We start from the raw sequence: 6,290 nt of genomic DNA on the forward strand, positions 1-6,290 counted from the left end.
TACCGCTTCAGGTCGCAGCTAGCGCCCACCTTCTTTGCCGGTGAAGGCAAATGAATGTAGTGGTTGTGTTATGCTATAGTCTATTATTTGGTTGCCTCCATCTTTTGATTGCCTCATTCTTTAATAATCTTTTCAATTGAATATGAGCATATTACTTCTGTCTACCTTCTGAAGATTTGATGATTTCATAGATTATGAGGTAAAAATAGTGGGTTATGTTATTTACTTACATATGTTCATACTCTTCGTATGCAATACTTGAAGTATATTCATATGTTGGAAACATGTCTCTCGTTTATGCATGAGCTTGTTGCCTTAGTATTTACTTTTTTTGAAATTTACATGAATCTTGAATTAAGAAGGTGGATGAAGCGAGTTTCGTCGCTTTGTAGTTATTCTTGTTGGGGAACGGGCAGGCTACGCTAGCCTAAAACAAAATTTTTGTACCGCATTCACCTAGGAAATCATGCTAATAGGAGATCATAGATCGTTACCGCTCGACGCGCAGTGCAGCGGAAGAAGAGTTGAAGTAGACCGATTCAACGTCGTGCGCATCAAACTCCTCGAGTAGCTTCTCGATCAAATCCGCGACTAGCCCCGCGCATGTGGTCACACTCAACTAACTCCAAGCAGGTGGTCGTGCTTCTCAACCAACTCCGAGCAGGTGGTCGTGCTCCTCAACCAACTCAGAGCAGGTGGTCGTGCTCCTCGACCAACTCCGAGCAGTTGGCGACCAGTCCCAAACACATTGCGTTCAACTTGCCAAGAAGATCAACGCCACAATAGCAGCAGCGCCTCTATGGTATCCACACGTACTGGGCAGAAACACCGATCACCGATGTGCTAGCACCGCATGCGCGGCTAGGGTTTTGAGAGATCGTGTGGAAGGCTGTGGTTAGGGTTTCAGAGTGGCTCAACCTCAGCCTCTCGTTATATAGAGCTTGCCAATGGGCTTCGACATTGGAAGCCCATTAGAACTCTAACTTCTCATGGATCACAATCCAATCAAAACACATATACGAATCCATATTGCATTTTTTGTTCCAACCCATTAAGTGTGTGACCCGTTAGGTTCATGTACAAACGGCTACGACTCGAAAACCCTTTCCGAATCGAAATCAATAGTGGTCCCTAGCAGGACATGGTGACTCCCGAGTATACACAAAAGATCATATTGGCTGAACCTTGATATACACATGCACCAATCTCTTCACCTCGCGATACGAGTCAAGCTCAAGGCGAGATACGTGCCACCCTTGTGATAGCGATACTTGCCAATCAATGTAAACGATAGTCAGTCTTGGAATAACACATTATTCGATAGTACATGAACATATAAGTGTGATACAATCATCTCTATGATTGCCTCTAGGGTATATCACCTTCAATTCTTTATCATAGTTATGCAGTTTTTGAAGTCTTAAGCATATCCTGGAAGTTATGTTGTTGATTATGCATGAAGCATGTCATACATATGCATCTCATGCATTGGAAGTTTTTGTCTCCATCTTTTGGACATGACTATACCGGTACAACGTCGTATGTTACCTGAGAAGAGGTACGATGCACACCCTTACATTACCCTAGGAGAGGTAAGGGTGAGGAAGAACATAGCTTGTGTATCTGAACGCATTCTTATGGAAATATTTAATCTTGGAAGTTACATTGTTACTTATGCATGAATCATGTCATATATATATACACATATACATATATTTGTTTTCTGCATTGGAAGTTATATCACGCAACATTCGTGACAGTACCGGTACATCACTGTATGTTACACGAGAAGGGGTACGGTGCACACCTTTACATGGCTCGTGGAGAGGTAAGGGTGAGAAAGAGCATGACATGTGCATTCATATAGATTTCTTTACTTTAAATGCATCGATACCAATCTTATGATGCTAGGAAGTCTTTAATATCATTTTGGATGATACTGCTAAGATGAAGTCTTAGCTAGCGGATGATAGCATGTGGATGTTGTATTATCAGGCTTATTTATGTTTTTCAGATAATGTTAAAATGGTCAGCTTAATAACTCAGTTAAAGTTGAATGTTTAATCAATTGTAGCTCAATAGCTTGTTAAAACAATTCACTTGCTGGGATTTTCGAATCTCACCCTTGCTATCTTTCCAGGTACAACTTGAGGTGATGGCGAGCATGCGGGATGGGTAGCTGCACGATGTTTGCACAATCACCTGTATCTTTTATTTAGACTTGTGTTGTCAGTCGGTGACTCTTAGTCTTTTGATGTATGTTTGATCTATTGTGGCTTGGATGTACGATCGAGGCATGTTCCTTGTTTGCTAGGTTGCTTATATTGTTAGTGTGACATATGTTTATATCTCTTTGTGGTGTTTGGCCAGTTACACCTCAATTTACAGGGGAGGTGCTGCCAAATTTTTCTTTAGAGTTCGATGGCTCTTGTAGGTCAGCTTCAGTAGCACTCTGGGCTTGTGATGGTCCCCGGGGTGTTACACGCTGATCGTGGTGCCATGTGTCATTCCAAAAGGAGATTTTCTTGTCGTTGCCTACAATGATTCTTGTTGAGATCGCAAAGAGCAACATGTTGCAATCATCATATGGGATGTGAGACCCCACCCATAGCTTATGATGCGCCTTCCATTCATTCCATAACCAATGAAGCCGAAGGGTGCGAGAGAGGTTTTTGAGATTAAGGATCCCTCATCCCTCTTTGTTTGCTAGGCAATAGGTCCTAGCCTACTTGACCTTGCATTTATCCCCCCCCCCCCTTAGACGAGCTTTGAACCGGCCCAAAGGAAGCATTCAAATGCAGTCTATTGCGTTAAGAATGTTTTTAGGGCTTTTATTACCGTCATGTCATAGATGGGTTGGGAGATGAGAACTACTTTGACCAGGGTAAGACGTCCGCTAGGTGATTAGCTTTCCTTTCCAAGGTGCTAATTTTTTTTTGCAGCTTTATCAATTATGGGCTAAAAATCACACCTCTTGAGACAATGGGTGGAGAGAGGGAGGCTGAGGTAGGTGATTGGGAACTTTGCACATTTTGCTAGCACATCTATGAGGATGTCGTCCATATTGCTATGGGAGCAACAAATCATTGTAACAGAAGATTTGCTTAGGTTTGTGCAAGACCCAAAGCCTCGCTGAAAAGCTGTAGAATTTTAGCCAGGGCTGTGACTTCGTGCATGGAAGGAGTGATGAAGAGAACCGCATCATCTTCTTACATGGAGATCCGAAGTTGGTCCGGACCATGCTTCAGCTTACTAGGAATGCCCTGATGAAAAGCGGCCTGGAGAATGTGCTGAAGCTGGTCTAAAGCCAAAATGAAAAGCAACGAGGATAGTGGATCTCCTTTCCTAAGTCTGTGTCCATGTTTGATGGGACCGATCAGGATGCCGTTCAATTGGATTCTGGAGCTGGAAGTGGCCATGAGGTTAGAGATCCAGTTGTGCCAGCGTTAAGGGAAGCCCAGCCTCTGAAGAATGGAAAGGAAGTACCCCCAGTGGACGGAATCAAATGCTTTGGTAATGTCCAGTTTAAAAAAAGAGCTAGAATCTTCTTTCTATACAGGCTGTGTCGTGTTCCTCACCGCCATGTAACTGTCATGAATGGATCGTTACCTGATGAACATGCTTTGGCATAGGGAAACGAGGGAGTCGATGTGAGGTGTGAGGTGTAAGGCAAGGACCTTTGTTAGGATCTTAGATATGGAGTGTATAAGGGGTATAGGCCTGAAATCTACAATATTAGTGGCTTCCTCTTTCTTCGGGAGAAGAACAATGTTGGTTGTGTTAACAAGTGGAAGCCTTGAGGTCTAAAAATCATAAAGAGCCTTGACCGCAACCATGATCTCAAGGCTGACAGTTGTCTAGAAGGATTTGAAGAAAAGGATCGTAAAACCATCTGGCCTAGGAGCTTTGTCAACCGACATGCAATTAATCGCCTGCTGAATCTCCTCTTCGGTCAAGGGGTTGTCAAGGGATTGGATATCATGGGAAGGGAGGTTCGAGAGGTCCTAGTTAAGGCCAGCCGCTCGGGGAGGAGGTGGGGACATTAGCTCCGAGAAGTGGTGGTGTGCCAAGGCCGCTTTCTCATCATGTGTGGTTGCCCAGCCCGACCTTGATTGAAGTTTGTGGATGAGGTTTCTTCGGCGCCTAGCATTGACATGAAGATGGAAGAATTTTGTGTTGGCGCCCCCTTCTTTAAGGAAGGCTAATCTTGAATCTTGTCTTTTGTGTGCCCTCTCGATAACTGCAAGGCCAAGGATACGCTTTTAAGCCTGGCCTGGATGTCAATATTCTCTTTTAGAGATAAGATTCTAAAGTCTTGGGCCCTGTCTAAGTGAGCAATAACATCAAGTGTCATTAATAACTGAAGCTTGGTGTCTCCCAAGAATTGGCTCTTTGAGACCCTAAGCTCACGTTCCGTGTTACAGAGCTTGTGGTCTAGGATATGGAAGGGGTCATGGTGGCGTGAACGAGTGCTCCACACTTCCTTGACAACATCAGAGAAACCCGGAAGTCTCATCCAGAAGTTCTCAAACTTGAAGGATCTAGGTCATCTCGGGCCACTTTGACTGGAAAGAAGGAGAAGACAATGGTCAGAATGGGCGGTCGACAGGGCATGCAGGGTATGCTGACTGAAGGTAGAAACCCATTCGGTGTTACAAAGCACTCTGTCAAGTCTGACAAGTGTCGGGTTGGCCCTTTCATTGCTCCAAGTAAACCTTTTATTTTGGAGGCAGATTTCTTGAAGGCTGCAAGCATTGGCAATTCTATGGAAATGACCTATTTCTCTAAGGTTAAGACGACTGTTGTTCTTGTCCCTAGCACTCATTTGGTTGAAGTCCCCAATAATGAGCCATTTTTGCCTAGTCGTTAGTTGAATGGAAGCGATTTCCTATAGGAAGCTGTTCTTCTTTAAGGCCCTCATCGGACCATAAATAGATGTCTGGGTGAATTCTGTTGCGCACTCCTTTATGCTCACCGAAGCGGTGATGTGGAAGTTTCTAAGGGTGATGTTCTGGAGATCCACAAAGTTCTCATCCCATAGCAATAAAATCCCCTCTCTTGGTCTTAAGACTCTATTGGCCGGTCTATGAGCAAAGGTTGTGAGTCTCCTCGGGATGACGGCAGGGATGCTATTTGGACGCGCATCACATAGCTTCATTTCTTGAAGATAGGCAATATGGTAGTTGATCATTGAAATCATATGTATATTGCATTGCATCGAGCTGTTGAGTTAAGGACGCACATTCCAACACAATATGCTAAGATTCAGGCCAATAATGAATAGAAGAACTGTTACTCAATGCTCTCTTCATATTACTGAAACAAAGGGAGGAAGCCATAGTAGTAGCATAACACAGGGTGCTAGTAGTTGGAGTCGGTCGAAATTGTGGGCCACTGGAACATGTAGCAAGTCTACAACAAATTGCCCAACACAGAGGACCAAAAGCAAAAGAGACGCCATCTTTCGAGAACTAAAGAGGGCCACTAGAACATACTTGAGGGTACAAAGAGAGATGAGAGAGCTCCCCCCACAACCCCTCCTCCATCAACGTCCAACCTACCTCTGTCACCCCGGTCACCCATGCCTCATCCTAGCCATCCAGAGACGACCTACTACCCTCTATTAGCTAGAATCCAGCTCCACCCAAATTCATTCAGTTCGTTCCCCGACTCCCTGTGGCGCGACTTCCTCAAATCTAAACCTTTACCTCGTTGATACCCCCTCCCCCTCCGCACCCCAGATCTAACCTCTGCAGTGAGCTTGTGGTTCTAGAGATTCCATTTGTAGCTGGATCCCCCTAACGCACTTATGCCACAGTAGTTAAGGGCTCACCTACCATCTTCAATATCGACCACGCGTTGCACGGTAGCACCCCAAGCCATTTACTTCTCCTGCGTCGAGCCTTAATAGAAGTGGCACCTCAAAAGCTCATCGACCTCATCATGCCCCTAGTCCGGCGCCTCTTTCGAGAACTAATGGAATTATCACAAACAAAAGTTAGTGTCAGTAGTAACTTATGCAATTTCCTCCCCAGCTTGACCCTCAACAATGATTGAAGAATTGTTATTAATTTACATTTAGGTAGTGTGTATGATAGGATGACTTTCATTTACCATCCTTGGTACTGATTTGAGTCCCATTTGAAAGCATGCTCCATAAACCATATGGTCTTTAAAAAAGCATATTGTTTGTGAAAGTTACAAACTCTAACTCATATATGTCACTTCTTGATGAGTAACAAATGTAAGTTTGAAAATTTTATCTGAGAAATCCCTGTTACTGTTGGTGA

The sequence above is a fragment of the Phragmites australis genome, chromosome 18, assembly GCF_958298935.1.
Source record: "Phragmites australis chromosome 18, lpPhrAust1.1, whole genome shotgun sequence".
In the NCBI taxonomy this organism is placed as follows: Eukaryota; Viridiplantae; Streptophyta; class Magnoliopsida; order Poales; family Poaceae; genus Phragmites; species Phragmites australis.